This window comes from Polypterus senegalus, chromosome 5, assembly GCF_016835505.1.
Source record: "Polypterus senegalus isolate Bchr_013 chromosome 5, ASM1683550v1, whole genome shotgun sequence".
In the NCBI taxonomy this organism is placed as follows: Eukaryota; Metazoa; Chordata; class Cladistia; order Polypteriformes; family Polypteridae; genus Polypterus; species Polypterus senegalus.
Window position 1 is genome coordinate 188,254,550 of NC_053158.1, and position 19,696 is coordinate 188,274,245.

At 41.6% G+C, this 19,696-nt stretch overlaps 1 long non-coding RNA gene across 1 annotated transcript in view; it reads left to right on the forward strand.

The window, feature by feature from the left end:
• The window catches only part of LOC120529734, a 31,880-nt gene extending 15,998 nt beyond the window's left edge, over positions 1–15,882 (forward strand). The window contains exons 2-3 of the long non-coding RNA XR_005633796.1: positions 3,972–4,043; positions 14,555–15,882. This is a non-coding gene — a long non-coding RNA (uncharacterized LOC120529734). The remainder of the gene's footprint in view (positions 1–3,971; positions 4,044–14,554) is intronic.
• Positions 15,883–19,696: the final 3,814 nt, after the last annotated feature.

Consider the following 19,696-nt stretch of genomic DNA (forward strand, 5'->3'; position numbering starts at 1 on the left):
TGTTACAGATCTAAATAAAGAAAGGGTCTGTTTTTTTGGAATCTTTCTGCGGTTGGTTCTTTTGGAAACCAGTGGCATCACTCTGAACAATAACTCTGGCACCTTCATTTGTAATTAACTGCAATTTGACATAAACCACACCTTAATAAAGATGACACCGTCACATAACATACTGTAACATTCTCAGACTGGCTTAATCCAATTCAAGGGAGCTGAGGATGAGCTGCCACTCATATTCATATGGAATATAAATGGCAGTTACATTTTTCGGTACAGGGTGGTTGTAGGTGTGTTTGTGACTCAGCTTAAAATTTTTGATACATCTGTTCATTCATTTTCCACTGGTGATCTGAAATGGAGTCGCGAGGGCAACACTCTTAGCAGTGAGGCCCAAACATCCCTTTACCCAGCCACACTTGCCAACTCATACTGTTGGATCCCAGGCCATCTGAAACATATAAACCTCCCAGCAAGCCCTTGGTCTTCTCCAGGGTCTCCTCCCAGCTGGTTGTGCAGGTAAAACCTCCATGGGAAGGTGTGCAGGAGGGCTTCGTATCCGATGCCTGAACCACCTCAATTGGCTCCTCTTGATGTGGAGGGTTTTTTATACCTGTCCTACTATCCATCCATTTTCCAACCCGCTGAATCCGAACACAGGGTCATGGGGGTCTGCTGGAGCCAATCCCAGCCAACACAGGGCACAAGGCAGGAACCAATCCCAGGCAGGGTGCCAACCCACCGCAGGACACACACAAACACACACACACACCAAGCACACACTAAGGCCAATTTAGAGTCGCCAATCCACCTAACCGGCATGTCTTTGGACTGTGGGAGGAAACCGGACCTGTCCTACTATCCACATATATCTTAATAAGTGTCACCTATTAATATATAGAAGCTAAAGCTCGTCATGGAAATGGTCCTATCTACATTTTGAACAAAACAACCTTTTATGTGCTGATTATATTTAATTTTCACTGTCTAATCTTTTATCTTTTATTTATTTTTTTACATTTTAATTGTCTTATTTGTCTGTTTTGCTTTCCTTTTCATTTATTTTATATGCACTGTACTTGAATTATATGAAAGGCACTTATAAATAATAATATTCATGATATCATTATTAAAACATGTAAAGGGCGCGGTATGATTGTGTGAGGTCTGCATGTTCTCCCTTTTTCTCTCACAGCCCCGAGATAAGCCGCCAGTTTAACCGGCCTCTTTAAATTCCAGAAGTGTGATTGTCTGCACTTTGTATACGGAATGGGCCCGGCGATGGCTTGGCGTCCAGCGAAGTGCTGCCGTCGCGACTACAACCACGAAAACAAAACGAATAGTATGCACTTATTTAGCATGCGGTTTTATCCGAAAACTTAAGGGCGTGAATACAAATGAGAGGAAGATACACTGGCGCCTCATCAATGATAGGCTACTACGTGACATTCCCAAAAGTACATAATCCAGTTCGAGGTCGAGTCAGATCCAGGAGTGGTGTGTGCAATGCAGGCGGCTAATCCCGTGTGGGTCGCCAGTCCAAGGCAGTGTCTGCACGCGCACACGCACGCGCACGCGTTCACATCTACACTTACGCGCTCACGTCTATACGAAGACGAAAAATACCCAAAGGAAAAACTTATGGATTACAGGGCATGGCGATGACACTCAACTGGTTTTCTTATTAAGTTATTGTTACTGGTGCAAGAAAAAAAAATAAAAACAAGAAATTCAAATCATTTACACAGCCCACTAATACACGGAAAATCCACACTTTACCAACGGTTATGTCAGGGAGCTAGAAATAATAGAGCTGATACACGATTGGGGTGTTTTGAAAAGCTTTGTATGATTGTGGTACTTTATTTTTAACAGCATGAAAACTTTTTTGCAATCAGCAGCTCTTCTGCAACTAATTAAATTAGACATGGGTTTCTTTGTAAGTGTAACAGGGTCAACGGAATTATTAGATTTCCACAATGGAATGCTCCTTTAATCAATTTTAATCCAATTTTAATTTTCAATTCCAAAAAGTCCAACTAGCCACATTGTGAATTCTTTTCATAAGTAAAAACTACCAAGTCAGGACGAAGGTTTTTCAGGCATTTCTGTTTTTGAGGTTTTTAAAAAATTTATTTGCCTTAACTGAACAAATAAAGTCCTATCTATCTATCTATCTATCTATCTATCTATCTATCTATCTATCTATCTATCTATCTATCTATCTATCTATCTATCTATCTAGATGTTTCAATTTAATACACATCTTTTAATGTGAAATTAATTAATACTGTTTTGCAATATTACTTACTATTATGTCATTTTCTAATATGTCTTATCCAGACCAGAGCTGCAGGGTTGCTGGAGCCTATCCCAACTAACACAGGATGCAAGGCTGGAGCAAACCCTGGATAGGGCGTCAGTCCATCACAAGGCAAATACACACACACACACTGATCACACACTGTGTCACCAGTTCACCTGACATGCATGTCTTTGGACAGTGGGAGGAAAACAGAGTACTTCATAATCATCATCATCATCTTTTTCTTCTTCTTCTTTGTTGTTGTAACACTAGAAGTATGTAAATTTAAGCCACTTTATGTCTGCCACTTAATGCTTTTCAGGCTCTTTTGATTATAATTCAAATCAAGCCCAAGCCCATCTTTTAGCCCAAGCTATGTTTCTTGTATTGACTATGTTCTTCTTCTTCTTCTTCTTCTTCTTCTTCTTATTATTATTATTATTATTATTATTAGTTGTTGTTATTGCACTATAAAGTATGTAAACTCAAAACACTGTTATGTTAGTCACTTAAATACTTTTAAGGCTTTTTTGGCTGTTGTTCATATCGAGCCCAATCCCATTTTGTGGATCGTTTGTTTCTTGTATTAACTGTGTACACCGCTTTGTGTTGCTACCACTAAGTTCAGTTTTCTTGATCTGTTGGTATCCTAGTAGTTAGCCTACTTTGCGTTAAAGATTTCTGTTGTGTCCACATATTAGAAAGCTTTTCAAAGTCCAAAGGACTAATTTCATACACAAAGAACCCTTTCTAGTGTGATACGGTCTTTCGTTAAGCATGGGTTATTGGAGAAACCACTCAGCCCAGTAAGGTGCCATTTATGAACCTTATTTTTAAGAGTGCAGGTCTTTTCGATATTTCCTTTTGGTGAAGGCAGCCTGGTGTCACAGTTGTTAGCCCTGCTGTCTCACCGTCCCAACTCTTGGAGCTCATTTTAGGGTCCACTTTTAACCTGAGTGGTCTCCACTTGTGGATTTTCCATCCACATCCCCACACTCTTCAAAGTCCTGATTCTAAAATGGCACTTTACTGGGTTGTGGGGTTCCTTGTAGAGTTATGTCTTTACAAAGAACCATTTTATTCTGGGAATGACTGTCACAATGTGATTTTTTTTTTATTTGGATTTTGAAGATGTTACTATGGAGACAAAGCAGAAATCTTTAATGTATTGTCTCGTACCTAGCAGAATAAAAGATCAAGAAAACCTGATCTTAGCCAGCGTTGTTGCACGTACCACAAGTCCTTTTAAAATCAGGAACTCATGGGTATTTAGGAAATCTGTTATCATCTGTTCCTGGCTACTTATGGAATCTGTTGTAGGTCTAAATATATAAAGGCTCTCTAGAACTTTCATGTGGATGGTTCTTTTGGGAATGCTCTAAAGGACCAATTTGGCACCTTTATTTTTAAGAATGTATATGTTTGGAGTCTGCGGTGGGTTGGCACCCTCCCCAGGATTGGTTCCTGCCTTGTGCCCTGTGTTGGCTGGGATTTGCTCCAGCAGACCCCCGTGACCCTGTGTTCGGATGCAGCGGGTTGGCAATTGACATTTCTAAAATGATGTCCAGTGATCGCCCACTCAGAACTGGTTCCCTCTGTTTTATGAAATTAGTAAGTCTTTGAACTCGGTGACAACACATACATTGATTTACAGAACGTTTATACGCAGGTATCCATTCCAGTGGACAGAGAAAACATCCCACGACAGAAGAATATTGCAAAGTGGACATCTCTTGAAGAGGTACGTCTATCTTTTATAGATTCTGAAATTGATCTGTTAATAGGTATCAACAACCCCAAAGTCTTCGAGCTGTGGCAAGTCATACCTAGCAGAGGAGATGGACTTCATGCTACGACTTGTGCTTCTTAATCTTTGCGTAGGACAGCCGAAAATGCAATAGAAACAGTTCCCTTAGGAAGCAGTTAACACAGCACTTCACAGTTCCTACGTAGATGACTGTTTAAAGCCAGTTGCAACACAAGAACAAGCGATAAAACTGGCAAAACATCTCAACGTTCTGCAATTCACAGGGGGATTCCACCTGACCAAGTGGGCATGTGACAGCAGAGCGGGCTTCTTGTCTATTCCTGAAGAAGACAGAGCTCTTGAACTAAAGGATTTGGACTTGAGCCATAATTGGGTTACAATCAAGCGTGAGAACTTCTTACAAATTATTGTGGAGATGGTGTGCAGATATATAGAGGACATATTTAAAAAGGCATTGAACTGGCCGATGGAGGAGCATTGTACGTGCATGCCACTGTCCCCAAAAATGTCAACTGTACAATACACTCCGTGTTGTAACTGCTGTAGATATGGAACTTTTTCTTGGTCATAGGAAGATTGTCAGGTCTGCTGCAGGAACATACAATATTCGTGAAAACCTGTCATCTCTAAGCCTCCCCACCCAATGAGGCACGAGTGGAGATCAATGGCCTGCAGTACTGAGGATAAAAGAAGGAAGAACTGTAAGATTTGATGATTTAATAGATTTGTTTGCATGGGCATTCAAGAGGCACCGACCCCCAAGAGCCCCTCAATGCACACTGCAAATGACGAATGTTCCTTCCAGCTTCTTCTCTATGTTGAGGTCTTCCATTACAGACCAAGACCTCCACATGACATGACCGTAAGCAAACCCTTCACTGACTGTAGGACTGCATTGTTTAAATTTTGTGGCTTTGCACTCGGAGCTGACATTTACATTTTGTCGCTTAGCAGACACTTGAATCCAAAGTGACTTACAAAAGAAGTCACCTTAATCGTTTAAAAGTGTTTTTACAGAGGTTTTTCTCAGAACGTGTTAATACTCACTTTAATACTACACAATTAAAATGCAGTTTTTACAGAGGTATTTCTCAGAACGTGTTAATACTCACTTTATACTATACAATTAAAATGCAAATTGGATTTCTCAGAATTGTATTCAGCACTTAATGCGCTGAAGAGCCGCAAACTATTTAATCCCAGCTTCATCGATGAGGACGATCAGTGCCTGAACTGCGACAATCGACACCTCACAGAAATGACAAAGTGCTGGTGAGCCCCCCCAGTCTGAGGCAGCCAGGCAGGAAGCGACGGCGTACCAGCTGTCACCTGAGAACTAGGAGGATCATTTATGATGTCACGGTCTACTTAGCCTTCTAGAACAGATCTACAAAGTGGTGCAGTCCATTGCTAGGCAATGAAAGGTTTCTGGTGAAATAATGGGGAGTAAAAAAGTGAACCTCTTGTCAAACATTTTAGCTTAGTGACCATTATGGCCCTGGACTGTACAACACAAGGGTCCTTGTTCACTTCACACCTCTTATTTTCTGAGTAAACACAGTATACAAAGCGCATTTTTATACAAGGAGAATGTACCGTATAGCTCAAGGTGCTTCACAGCTAAGAATTAATATGCAACAGCAACAATAGTCCTAAATCCCACCTCAGATGCCTCAGTGGGCTTTAACAAGCTGTGTTTGACAAACCCCATCCTACTCTCTATGGCAAGAAAAAAAAATGTGTTAAAACCTTACAGAAAAAAAGTAAGAAATCCTGCACCCTAAAAAATAATTCGGGAGACTGCTCAGCCTAAACAAATGTATGGTTGCAGATTGAATGATTACGTTAAAAGTTTCAGAAGTGCAAACTGACCCAATAGCGACAGTAATTACTTCAACTTAGACTACTGTCAGCTGAAACCTCGGACAGGTGGTCTCCACTGAAATCCTTCTGGGATTCTAAAACCAGCTGGCTGCATCAGTGATGATTTGGGGGTATCATGTTAAGGGAGTGAATGCTTAGGTGATCAATTATTTTGTGTTTTATAGTAATTACGTTAGTAATTAATTAAGTGATTTTTTGTAATTAATTTAGGCCACTTTGCAGAGATGTGTTTTCACTTTGACATTAAAAGGTCTTTTTCTATTGATCAGAGTCAAAAAAGCCAAATGAAATCCACATGGATTCAATATTGGATAATAATAAAATGTGAAAGCTTCCAACGAGGTGTGGTGTATATACAATGGAGGAATACTTGTTGACGGCACCAGTCAGCACCATGTGGGGTGTGGGCAGTGCTGGTGTTAGGTTATTTTGTGCCCTAGGCCAAGCTTATTAGTGTGCCAGCTAACTGTTCAGTAGCTAACCCGTGCGGCTGGGTTTACGCCCCTTTATAATCTGCGCCCTATGCAAATGCCTAATTTGCCTTAATAGTGGTGCCAGCCCAAGGTGTCCTCAGAGGTGGCGCAGTGGTAGTGCTGCTGCTTTGCAGTAAGGAGACTGTGGAAGATTGTGGGTTCGCTTCCTGGTTCCTCCCTGTGTGGATAACGCTTTGAGTACTGAGAAAAGTGCTACATAAATGTAATGAATTATTATTACGTTGCATACGTTAAAGTTGTCTGTGACGGTTGCCCTGTTTAAACGCGGCTGCCAATCGTGAACTGGGCCCTTCGTCGCACAGCATTATGATTTTTTATAAGGAAAACAAAATGACAAAAGAAAACCCTTGGACATTGATTCGATAGGAACGGCCTACTCAGAATCACTGTCCGAATAGTAATTATGTGGTGGTGTAGGAGCATTTCTGCTTCTGTCTGTTCGCAATCCGTCTCGTTTTCACGACGCTATTGTTTCCTCTCACGATGTCTTCTCAACCTTTCTCCAATCTCGCAGGTTGCTTTGTGGCAATCCAAAGAGTAAGGCAATATACACGGAGCAATGGTTATAAAAGGGGGACACATAGGTATCCATGCTCTTTAAAGCATAAATGGGGGTCACTTCACTGACATGTGAGCAAGCCACGGTACAACTGTGAGACGTGCAGCACTCGCCGGCTACAACGTAACAATAATAATTTCCGGAACGTGCTGCTATGCTGTCATTCATTTTACCCACTGTCTTTCTTTCATTCATATGTTACTTAGGCACGTACCTTTTATCTTTAGCAATCTCATTCTCTAACCAGGCCTCAGGAGCTAACCAGTGTAACACTGTCCACCACCCCTTTCGTTATTCCGGCACATTGTTGACATCCATGAGTAACAACACCGTACTAAACTGGAAGGTGGTCTACACATGCGTGGAATTCGTGGACAAACAAAGATCAAGATCTAAATGAAGATCTCTTTAGTTAATTTAAAGCACAACAATTTGTTTAGTTTGAATGTCTGTGTTTTGAGGTGTGACTGGAGTACTACAGCCTTCAGTAGTATAAGCCTTTAGGAGATTCTTAATGCAATGCCTATGTTTTAGCTGTCTCTCTACTGCCATCTAGTGCTTCTTCTTCTAATTCATTCGCGGACAAACAAAGATCAAGATCCAAATGAAGATTATATATAGAGATTATTATTAAGGTATGGGTACCAATTAAATTACAGAATGAAATGTGATCTGAGGTTTATCCCTTTAACAATTTAGAATCTGTGCAAGATGTGGTGGTAATGGGTTCAACAGTGAAGAGTTACATAGCAGACAAGCACACCATCAGCTTTATATTTTCAATAATGTTTGACTTCAGAGGCTGATTTGTGGCTGGCACTGCCTCTTGTCTGCTCAGGGGGTCTCTGCTTCCGAGTCCTGTGCTGCTTTTTATATTCTTAGCTGACCACATAACTCACCTTCACCAAACCCACCCCATTGCCCAAGCCTTCCCTTTTTTATCGTTCCCTTCATCAATCCCTCTCATATCATCCATTGATTCAGTATGGGCAACATGGACATCCATCCAGAACAGCATCTTCCAGGGGGTGGCAGGGACCCCCCTCATCAAAAAAAAAAAACAGAATGGTGAGTGCAGCCTGAGTTGGTCAATCTATTAGCGTCACTGTTTATCCATTTATGAAATGTAAAGACCACACGCTACGCTCCATAAAGTCTAGGGCAGCAGTTCTGTAACTGAAGGGGTGTTTATTCCGTACATTGAGGGCACTCTGTCATCGAAGTCTAGGAATATTGTTTGTATGCAGTTTATGAAAACTAAGGGTGTGCACTCTGTAAAGTTTGCATTATGTACACAGAGGGGTATAAATAAATAGGACAAGGTCATTAAAGTGTGATACTGACTACCAGCTATGGAAACTGAGAGCCACAATCTCTGTCTTCCCATCTAGGGCTTCAAACGGGCTTCAACACGTGCTGTACACACATACACGGTTTGTCTTTTCCAAGCTCTTCACACAGTTTCCTTCCCAGCATGCTGCTTTACACATCAGTTAAATTTGAATCCATAATGCGCTAAAACCACCAAAACATTTTAAATATGTCTCAGAAGTAACTTAAACCATCAAAATGTTAGCAAAGCTTGTCATGTAAGTAAATCTCTCCGTCAAGAAAATCATTGTAAAAACTGTAACGAGAAGTCCGAGAAGTAGCCTGATGTGCTTGTAATATCTTCCTTAAACCTTAACCAATGTCAATGCCAAAGATTTGAATCAGTTTTATGGCATTGCTGGTAACCGCCATACTAACAATGGCAATTTCTTGCTCAGTAGTGAAAAGTCTTTCCTCTCCCTCCAGTATGAGGTAGACTTTGGTAAAGTTTACAGTAAAGCAGAAGCACATTAACATGCTTCTGCAGGCAATGCTAGTTTAACAATTGAACTCGGAAATGACGTTCAGTCATCTGTTCTTGTAGAATACACATCTTACCTGCTGGTGTGCCACTGTAGAGTGTGGCAGGCTTGATTGTACTTGCAGACCAGCCAGGGCCATCTTAACGTATGGGCACAATGGACACTGGCCGGGGGCCCCAGGAGCATACATGCCCATGATATTTCTGATACCTACAGTATATATGTTTCTGTTTTGCTATCAAAACAGGGACTCCAGCGCACAGCTTTGCCGGAGGGCCTATGTTGCTGGTAAGACAGCCCTGGGTCACCAATCTTTCTCTTGGACAGACCATGATTTACAACATGATCAATCACTGCTGTCCTAATCTCATCTCAGTTTTTTTGACCTTCATCTCTTCCTTTCACCATGCATATGTACACTTCTTCCTCTCCATGATGCTCTTCTTCCTCTGTCACCCACTTGTTTGTCATTGGAAGGGTCTATGTTTGTGGATAAAAATAGCTGACCTTGAAAGATGGATGTTTGAGATGGGAATGACAACACACACGAGTTGACTGTGATCCAGTAAAACATTCGGAAAACCAATACAGATGCCTCTAGGATAACCTGCTTGTATTGACTATGTTATTCTTCTTCTTTTTCTTCTTCTTCTTCTTCTTATTATTATTAGTTGCTATTGCACTATAAAGTATGTAAACTCAAAACACTGTTATGTTAGTCACTTTTGGCTGTCATTCATATCGAGCCCAATCCCATTTTGTGGATCGTTTGTTTCTTGTATTAACTGTGTACACCTATTGTGTTGCTACCACTAAGTTCAGTTTTCTTGATCTGTTAGTATCTTGCTAGTAAGCGTACCATGCGTTAAAGATTTCTGTTGTGTCCACATTTTAGAAAGTTTTTCAAAGTCCAAAGGACTAATTTCATACACAAAGAACCCTTTCCAGAGTGATATGGTTTTTCGTTAAGCACAAGTTGCTCTTTTGGAATACAGACAACTACCGAACAAGTTGATAACAGCGCATCCAAACACAGTAGCAACATGTCCACAGATAGAGGTTGGACAGTACTGAGTGTCTGACTGATTTAATGAGACACTCATAGACAGTACTGCTGATCAACGGTATAATACCACAGCTTTTCTGTTGATGCACAGTGCAGCTATTTTAGATTTTGTGGTTAGTGTTGGTGAGACGCCCACGACTTTCCAAGTAGAAAATCCAACTTGTGGATGTGTTCCAAATTTCAACTTCCCAATTTGAATTGAATGCTGCATTCGACTATAACTCAGAACTCATAATTTCTGATCTCTGACTCAGAAAACACCAACTTGGGCCTAGTCTCTCAACTCTCAGTTTATCCGTCTTCAGATTATGACATCCATCCATTCATTATCCAACCCGCTATATCCTAACTACAGGGTCACGGGGGTCTGCTGGAGCCAATCCCAGCCAACACAGGGTGCAAGGCAGGAAACAAACCCTGGACAGGGCGCCAGCCCACTGCACAGATTATGACACCAATCCAAAATAGCGACATACACTACAGTCAGGAAGTACATTAATACATTATAGGTTAAATGTTTTTATTAGAAGATTTTAGTTAAAATTAATCACCTTAGTCCATACATAATAATGAATACTGAGAAGATAAATGTTAGCATTACCAGAGTAATCAGTAACCTGATCTTTCAAGTCTGAGTTTATCAGACTTCAGATTATGACGTCAATCCAAACGAACGACGCAATCCGTAAGTAGTCTAACACAGTATAGGTTTAATGTATTTATTAAAATAATTTAGTTTAAATGAATCACCTCAATCCATACATAATACTGAATACTGAGAGGACAAACATCAACATTACCAGAATGAACAGTAACAGACTGACCGATGTTAGCTTGATATGCACTACCGTTTGTGCGCTGTGCTCAGTGGTTGCTTTGTGTATTGTTTTAATTGTAGCTTCCAAGTAGAAATAGTATTATTTATTGTGGCCACAAGCATACAAATCTTTTTTAAACATGGCAACATATTTTTTATACCTTTCTTGCTCATCATTTTCTTCTTCTCTCTGGAGTATAGAACTATTTGTAAGCATTTGCTGATGAAACGCCAGCTTTCATGGAGGCATCCATGTTTATTTTCCCACTTGAAGAGGTTGCAAATGAAGCAATTGTGACTTCTGGATTCCCAGTCCCACCGTGTGACAAATTCAGCATAAATCACCCACCTGTCTAGGTGTGACCTAGGAAGATCAAGAGCTAAAACTAATATCAGCTGTGGTCTGGTCTTATGCTAGCTTGAACATATTTATTTTGAAAATTTCAAAATTTATTATGGTGGTGGGCAGCATGGTGGCACAGTGGTAGTAGTGCTGCTGCCTCACTGCTAAGGAGACCCGGGTTCACTTCCCGGGTCCTCCTTGCATGGAGTTTGCATGTTCTCTCCGTTTCTGCGTGGGTTTCCTCCCACAGTCCTAAGACATGCAGGTTAGGTGCATTGGCCATCCTAAATTGTCCCTGGTGTGTGCTTGGTGTGTGGGTGTATGGGTGCCTGTGCCCTGCGGTGGGCTGGCGCCCTGCCCAGGGATTTGTTCCTGCCTTGTGCCCTATGCTGGCTGGGATTGGCTCCAGCAGACCCCTGTGACCCTGTGTTAGGATATTGATAATTATCGATAATTCCTCTATCTCTTCCTTTCCCCACAGGTTAAGAGTCTGGGTGTCATCCTTGACAGTACTTGATGCTTTCAGTCCCACATCCATAACATCTCCCGGTCTGCATATTTCCACCTGCGTAACATTAATCGTATTCGCCCCTCACTCACTCCCCACACCACTGCTTGTTCATAGCCTTGTCACTTCTCATCTGGATTATTGTAATTCCCTTTTCTTTGGTCTTTCTTGCAGATCTTTTTATAAGATTCAAGTGGTCCAGAATTCAGCTGCCCACATCATTACTAGACCCCACTCTATTCACCATATCACTCCCGTTTTGCAGCAGCTTCATTGGCTTCCAGTTTAGTTCCGAATTCAATTCAAAATTCTTCTCTTAACTTTTAAGGCTCTCCACAACCTTTCCCCTCCATATTTGTCTGACCTCCTCCATGTTGCCATTCCCTCCTGCACCCTTAGATTCTCTTCATCCATCCACTTGACTGTCCCGTTCGTCCATCTTACCACCATGGGGAGGAGAGCATTCAGTTGCTTTGCTCCCCAGCTCTGGAACTCACCACCACCTGAGCTTAGAAATATTGAATGATTTTCACCTTTCAAACCTAAACTTAAAACTCATTTGTTTAAGACAGCTTTTTCTCTTTGATTACAATTGCTCTGTCTGATTTTAACTTTTGTATTTTACTTTTGTTAATAATCTGTGTTTTGTCTTTTGTTCGGTGTCCTTGAGTGTTTAGAAAGGCGCCTACAAATAAATAAAATGCATTATTAGTATTATTATTATTATTATTATTATTATTATTATAGTGGGTTGGAAAGTGACTGACTGACTGAGTGACTGACTATTATGGTGGTATGGTTCTGGGGCAATGCTGTATTCTGCAAAATAATGTACAGTGGGATGCAAAAGTTTGGGCAACCTTGTTAATAGTCATTATTTTCCTGCATAAATCGTTGGTTGTTACGATAAAAAATGTCAGTTAAATATATCATATAGGAGACACACACAGTGATATTTGAGAAGTGAAATGAAGTTTATTGGATTTACAGAAAGTGTGCAATAATTGTTCAAACAAAATCAGGCAGGTGCATAAATTTGGGCACCACAAAAAAGAAATGAAATCAATATTTAGTAGATCCGCCTTTTGCAGAAATTACAGCCTCTAAACGCTTCCTGTAGGTTCCAATGAGAGTCTGGATTGTGGTTGAAGGTATTTTGGACCATTCCTCTTTACAAAACATCTCTAGTTCATTCAGGTTTGATGGCTTCCGAGCATGGACAGCTCTCTTTAACTCACACCACAGATTTTCAATTATATTCAGGTCTGGGGACTGAGATGGCCATTCCAGAACGTTGTACTTGTTCCTCTGCATGAATGCCTTAGTGGATTTTGAGCAGTGTTTCGGGTCGTTGTCTTGTTGAAAGATCCAGCCCCGCCGCAGCTTCAGCTTTGTCACTGATTCCTGGACATTGGTCTCCAGAATCTGCTGATACTGAGTGGAATCCATGCGTCCCTCAACTTTGACAAGATTCCCAGTCCCTGCACTGGCCACACAGCCCCACAGCATGATGGAACCACCACCATATTTTACTGTAGGTAGCAGGTGTTTTTCTTGGAATGCTGTGTTCTTTTTCCTCCATGCATAACCCCTTGTTATGCCCAAATAACTCAATTTTAGTTTCATCAGTCCACAGCACCTTATTCCAAAATGAAGCTGGCTTGTCCAAATGTGCTTGAGCATACCTCAAGCGGCTCTGTTTGTGCTTCCTCTGCATCACTCTCGCATACAGCATCTCCTTGTGTAAAGTGTGCCGAATGGTTGAACGATGCACAGTGACTCCATCTGCTGCAAGATGATGTTGTAGGTCTTTGGTGCTGGTCTGTGGGTTGACTCTGACTGTTCTCACCATTCGTCGCTTCTGTCTATCCGAAATCTTTCTTAGTCTGCCACTTCGAGCCTTAACTTGAACTGAGCCTGTGGTCTTCCATTTCCTCAATATGTTCCTAACTGTGGAAACAGACAGCTTAAATCTCTGGGACAGCTTTCTGTATCCTTCCCCTAAACCATGATGGTGAACAATCTTTGTCTTCAGGTCATTTGAGAGTTGTTTTGTGACCCCCATGTTGCTACTCTTCAGAGAAAATTAAAGGAGGAGGGAAACTTACAATTGACCCCCTTAAATACTCTTTCTCATTATAGGATTCACCTGTGTATGTAGGTCAGGGGTCACTGAGCTTACCAAGCCAATTTGAGTTCCAATAATTAGTTCTAAAAGTTTTGGAATCAATAAAATGACAACGGTGCCCAAATTTATGCACCTGCCTGATTTTGTTTGAACAATTATTGCACACTTTCTGTAAATCCAATAAACTTCATTTCACTTCTCAAATATCACTGTGGGTGTCTCCTATATGATATATTTAACTGACATTTTTTATCGTAACAACCAACGATTTATACAGGAAAATAATGACTATTAACAAGGTTGCCCAAACTTTTGCATCCCACTGTAGAACTCAAAATTGTTCTAAGTTTTGAAAACAGTGTGTTGGCATTAGAGCAATCTGGACGAGAACAGGCCATTCAGCCCAACAAAGCTCGCCAGTGGTATCCACTTAATTCTTCTAAAATAACGTAAGGTCGAGTTTTGAAAGTCCCTAAAGTCCTGCTGTCTACCACACTACTTGATAGCTTATTCTAAGTGTTTATGGTTCTCTGTGTAAAGCAAACTGCGAAATTTACCATTAACATTTCCAAAATGAGGTGTGGATATGCATATGGAGTTTGAATGAGAAGTTTATTCGTTCACATTGGACGCTGAAATCATCAAATGCAATCAAATTAATTTTGATCCATTGGTTTGCACCCTTAGACTGACATTCTCTTTACTAGGTGGGAAGTTTGGAAAAGGTGACCCCTGTATTGAGTAATGCATGTAACCAATTGTAAAAACACTAAATAATATTGTCTTCTAGAGACCCCATCTGAAGGGATTCAATTCTTCGTCTTTTTTGTAGCTCCCTATGGACACACGCCCTCATTTAAAAATTTGAAGTAATCGTAGTGGAGGGAGTGAAGACAAAACTGAGTGCCATCAAGAACAACACTGCACATCCTCTCTTTGACTTTCCAGCACTGAGGATTTTTAGCCGATGAATTCTTAAGCAGAGGTCTGTCAAGAAACACTGCTGGGGCTCCTTTGGGGCTCCAATGGCGATGTGCCTTTATAGTGCCTCACACTGACTGCTCCTCTCCCAAAGCTGACCTTTTTCCACTTGCTTGTAATTCTTGTGCGTGTTTGAGAGGAGTTGCTGTTGTTGTTTGTTCTAATATCTCTATATTTATTGAAATTCTGTAAAACTTAATTTTCCCTTGAAACAAATCAAGCACTATCTCCTGTACTGTATATGTTTTATATTCTGTAGCACCTTTGCAGTCTGTTTATTTGTCTTTAAGTAACCTGTTCTGTGTTTTGTTTTTTTTTTTTTTGTCCTGGGGATGCCAAACTGAAGCTCTTAAGATAGCCGGACCCCCCGGGGGGTTAAGACGTTCATCCTCTGAAATGTAGAAAGCCTAATCCCCCAGCTGCTGCTGCTGATGTTTTGTCTGTCCCAGAATTTGGATGAAGGACTTTGTTTTTTTTTTGTTTGTGGCATAATAGACTGAGATTCCAAACAACACACAAATCAACAAGAACTCTTTCACTTTGATCCTCCGCTTGGCCCTTCTGACCTAATCTGATTAAACAAAGAAGAAAGTTGGGAGCCTCTGAGCTGACCATCCCCTCAAAGCCCAGTGCTGGTTCACCGGGTTAATCTGATTTTAAATGTTAAAGCAGTGACTCTGATTAGCCTCACCCCTTTAGGCCGCTGCTCTCCTGCTTTAATTAACACCATGCTGTGTGTCTGGAGTGCGCTGAGGGTGAACACTGGGTGACATCACTTAAAGCTGAGCAATGTGAGGCAGAGGACTCATGGAAGTGGAGAGCTCTACTGGTTAGAACAGGCAGAAAGTAGAAAAAGCAAGGAACGCCTTCTGGATATGTTAAAGCCGTGGCCATTAAGAGTGGCTAAAGTGAGGATTACAATGTGGTGGGAGCTGCTGGACACACGCAAGGGTCAAAAAATGACCCACGTGGTGAGACGGTGCTTGTCTCTACAGAAATTGGTGGAGTGAGTGAGTGAATTATGGCAAGTGTAAATGAGTAAGTGAGTGAGTGAGTGAGCAAGCGTGTAAATGAATAAGTGACTGCTTATCTGAGTTTGTGAATAAGTGAGTGAGTGCACACGTGTCTGAGTGAGCGAGTGACTGTGTGAGTGAGTGATTGAGCAAGTGTGTGAAAGAGTGAAGGAGTGAGTAAGTGTCTGAGAATATGAATGAGTGAGTGAGTGAGTGAATGAATGTCTAAGTATATGAATGAGTGAGTGAACAAGCATGTGAGTGAGTTAGTGAGTGCACAAGTGAGTGAGGGAGTGAGTGAAAGTCTGAGTATATGAATGAGTGAGTTAGTGAGGAGTGCACAAGTTGGTGAGTGAGTGAGTTAGTGAGTGAGGGAGTGAGTGAATGTCTGAGTATATAAATGAGTGAGTTAGTGAGTAGTGCACAAGTGAGTGAGTGAGTGAGTGAGTGAGTGAGTGAGTGAGTGAATTATGGCAAGTGTAAATGAGTAAGTGAGTGAGTGAGTGAGCAAGCGTGTAAATGAATAAGTGACTGCTTATCTGAGTTTGTGAATAAGTGAGTGAGTGCACACGTGTCTGAGTGAGCGAGTGACTGTGTGAGTGAGTGATTGAGCAAGTGTGTGAAAGAGTGAAGGAGTGAGTAAGTGTCTGAGAATATGAATGAGTGAGTGAGTGAGTGAATGAATGTCTAAGTATATGAATGAGTGAGTGAACAAGCATGTGAGTGAGTTAGTGAGTGCACAAGTGAGTGAGGGAGTGAGTGAACGTCTGAGTATATAAATGAGTGAGTGAGGGAGTGAGTGAATGTCTGAGTATATAAATGAGTGAGTTAGTGAGTGAGGAGTGAGTGAGTGAGTGAGTGAGTGAGGGAGTGAGTGAGTATATAAATGAGTGAGTTAGTGAGTGAGTGCACAAGTGAGTGAGTGAGGGAGTGAGTGAGTGAACGTCTGAGTATATAAATGAGTGAGTGAGTGAGTGAGTGAGTGAATGTCTGAGTATATACAGTAAATTAGTGAGTGAGTGAGCAAGTGTGTGAGCGAAGTGAGTGAGTGCACAAGTGAGTGAGTTTGAACCCTGTGATGCGCCAGCCTTCTAAGCGGCCTGGTATGAGTGAGCTTTAGTCAGCCTCATGATGGCTGGCCTTCTATCCCAGAGCAATGTCTGCCCCTCACAAGGTGCAGATAGGGCAGGTGTTAGAGAGACAACAATAATTAAGAGACATGGCTCACATTTCATGGTGCACCTCCCAGCATGCATGAGAGCACATATTATGGGATGTTTAAAAAGCGAAAGAGATGCATGCTTACTATAGTAGTCATTCCGCACACAGAAACATTTGTTAGTAATAACTAAGAGTCAGTTGTGTCCTGAGTTAATAAGAAGTGTGTGTTAATGACCTGAGGCCACACACACATATACAATGCGCCTATTCAAATGCAGGTGTATATCTTTGAATAAATAAGTCAATTTCATTCTGAGCTGCTGTGTGGAATCCAGGCCGACACTTCGGAGTGAACACTGTAAGTCCTGAAGACATTAAAAATACAGTTGTCCTTTGCTACAGCAGGCTACAGCCAAAGCTCCCAATGGACCTGGGCTGGGTAGGCAGATTCAGAAAGCAGATGGTAAATTGTGGCTGAAGATGGAGGTGCAAACGGCACTTCAAGCGAGGACGGCGAGTCATCACAGTTTAGGGATTAGAGCTTCGAGGCAGAGACGAGGTGAGGATAGAGCTGAGCACTGAGAGGTGGAGCTGGAGGTTAGGAGGTGAGATATCATTGAAATGCTCTACTGTACTGAAACCCCCCACTGCCAGAGACGTGAAGGTGTTGCTCTGATTTATCATGTGAAAACAGTCTCCTGTTAAATAATGCAAATGATGGGGGCTGGGGCCGGGTGGGTGCTTCAAGACCTGACCACCATGTCGAGCTTTGCAGGACTGCCAGCCTTTTGTGCTGAAATGTGAGCAAATCCTAGTCATGGAGCGGGGGAGGAATTAGCAGACTGCACCTCCATGGCTTTTTGTGGTTTTTTAGGCTGGCCAGGCGGGACCTCCGTCTACTTTTAAGGTTACTATTGTAGTTCTCTGGGTGGACAGTCGTTAGATGACCAGGTATGGAAGATCAAAGCCGCAGTGGCTGGTAATCTGTAAGGATTTATTGCATTTGTTGATTCTTACTGGTTGATGTTAAAGTTAATTGTGCATTGAATGAATTTATGAGTAATGGCTAGGATTAAACCCCAAAGACATGCATCAGGGTGACTGGGGATTCCAAGTTGGACCACTGTGGATGTGTGGTTGAGTAGGCCAGCTATGGACTGGATATTTCAAAGAGAGTTTTAGATACACAGAAAAAAATTCCATATGGTGTAGTTGAAGGACCTTCAGATCTTGAATCGATGTTATTTTGTACATGTTAGTGGTTGATAATTTGTGCAGACCTCAATTTCCAGTTATTAGCAAGTGTTTATTGTTTTTGATGAGGCCACTGTTGGGAGTCACATTGTCCCAAACCCTAGACACAATTGCACTGCCCCAGTCCCAAATTCAAATAAATTAATTTGATGCCGTTCATTAAATAACAAGTACAATAAAGTGTCACCCTCTCCTCTCTTGGTCAGTTTTGTCCTTCCTCCACACCCGACTCTGACTCCTTGGGTAAAGCAGAGCAACCTCTTTGATCCTGGACCTGGGAGTATTTCTGGCACCGCAGCCGCACACCCAGGGGGTCTGGTGGAACCTTTTTAAAGTAAGGTGGCACCCTCTCTTCTTCTCCCCCTGGTGGCACACATGAAACCCGGCATGGCCGTCCAGTGGTAATTAAACTCCCATGCTTGTCCTACATGGGAGAGCCAATAGGGGGAATACGGCCAACCATCATGTTGTTATAAGATTGTCCATTGTACTCTAAAGGCCTCTCAACTGGGTAAAGCTCCATCCATCTTGGCAGTCAGTTCCCATCCTCTCTTACAATGGCAAATGTGGAGACTGAACCGTGATCTCTTGTAGTTGAGGATATTCAATACTCATCCTGTCTAAACTCAGTTCAATATAATGACAACAATAACATGTTGATGCTGACAGTTTGGTATTTACATGTTTCTTATACACCTAATAGCATTTTTGGCTCATTTTTCTGGGGGTCAACCTAACGCTGAGGAGGTTAATATTCTCTCACTTTCTCCATCCCCACCCTCCTCCCTTTCTCTTAATACTCTTATGCTACATCCACACTACTACATTTTCATTTACAAATGCTGTTTTTACCACACCAGCATTTACACATCACTTACAAAAATATTTTCATACAAACTTCAATGAATAAAAACATACAAGATGTAATCGATCGGCCTACACCGGACATGTGTGCAGCCTAGTTGCCGTTAACCAGGCATACACTGTACCGTTTTGGCATGAATTTAAGCCTGTTTTGCAGTCCCTGACTGACTTTCTGAGTCGCCATTTCACATTGCACTATGAGAGTAGTTGTGATGCTCGATTGCTTCTCCTGATTGGGTTATTGTACAATCAGGCAAATTTCCGTCATGTCAGAAGTTTCAGTCGCCTGTCTTGTAGTGTGAGCAGTCTGCTTTTTCTGATGCCAACATCAAATTTCTTGAAATGTATCGTGCAGTGGCTGCAGTGAGTGTGCACTCTACACATATAATTGGTGGTATGTCAGTCGGATTAAACGGGCTTGTGAAGTTTGAGCACATATATAACTAGCGACTATAGTGTGCAGTGTGAGTAGTCACTTGACTACGATTTCAAAAAAATTGCACAAAACACAAATTAGATGCCTACAGGTAGGCAACTCAGCAATCACCATTGTCCTGATTCAGCACAAAATCAGATAAATGAATTTCATGAGTAAACCGGGAAAATCAGGCAAGCGGCAAAACAACAGAATATGAAAATAAACAGAAGCAACCAAAACCCACACAAGAGGCAAAAATCAATGTCAAAAAACAGGCAATAAG